This window comes from Corylus avellana, chromosome ca2 (genome assembly GCF_901000735.1).
Source record: "Corylus avellana chromosome ca2, CavTom2PMs-1.0".
In the NCBI taxonomy this organism is placed as follows: domain Eukaryota; kingdom Viridiplantae; phylum Streptophyta; class Magnoliopsida; order Fagales; family Betulaceae; genus Corylus; species Corylus avellana.
The window spans coordinates 42,904,136-42,905,319 of NC_081542.1; positions in this window are offsets into that span (position 1 = coordinate 42,904,136).

Genomic DNA, 1,184 nt, shown 5'->3' on the forward strand with positions numbered 1-1,184 from the left:
AAGACAATTCTTTTTGTTTGGTTTATTTCGTGTCGTCTCAAACATACAGACTTCAAATTAGAAGGGAAAAAAAAAAAAAAAATTGAAGAAAGACCTCAAAGACAGTGACCCAATGAGACCAAGGCACGTCAGCTAGGTAGACCCAATTATGATATAGAATATGCACAAAAAGACTTGCATAAATTAATCTGAAAATAAGATAGCATGTGAAAAAGGAGAACTTCCTCTGTCCAAGCTCAAGCTCCAAACCAGTAACCAACATCCAAAAGATAAATGTGTAACAATTCTCATTACACCACTATCAACTCATTGACTGCAATTAATCACTCTTACCAAAACCCATTTTCATTAATTTGCCAGCTAGTGGGCATTGCAAGTAAGGTGGTCACCATAGACTCCTCGAATAAGATCTTCAATTCTCATTAAAAGTCCCATAAGATATAAAATACTTTATTCAAATGCCCTCTAAAAAGAAGAAGATAAAACCCTAAAAAATTATGTTTTAATTAATGATGGCAACATCTTAGTTGGTCAAACATATTCTAAATTTATTTATACTATTTTGTTTTTCAAGGGATACAAAAAAAAAAAAAAATGATAAATAATGTAATTAAAGGAAAAAAGAATGATAGATGTAAATTAATATCACCAAACTTTTAATGCATCTAGGTGGAGCAATAATTTCAAGCCACTTTAGTTTTTATTCCTTAACCATGACAAATATCCTTTTGAATTCCTATTTGTTTGGGTCCCACAGTGTCTTAATTGAAATTACATCTCCTTTCACCAACTTTCATATATTTGTTATTCATTTCTTTTATCTTCAAATTAAGAAAGAAGGGGTTGAGCTTAATTTTGACCAAACACAAATCACTTCTCTGATTTTCAAAAATTTCCTAGCAGCATGAGAAGAAGGATTTGGCTAATTAAGTACCGTCTTAATTGTCCATATTTAATTTTATTCTAGTTTTCTCTCTTTCTCATAAAAAAAATATAAAATTAAATATAGACAACCAAAAAAACTTCAACATAGATGCTGTAGTTTTCTTTACATCAATATTTATAAAAGATAGTTTCCAATGAGTAGCTCAATTGGCTGTGAACCACGCCTAATGAAGCGGAGGTCACTAATTCGAATCCCTCCTCCCCCTTCCCTTGGTGGACATGTCAAAATATATATATAT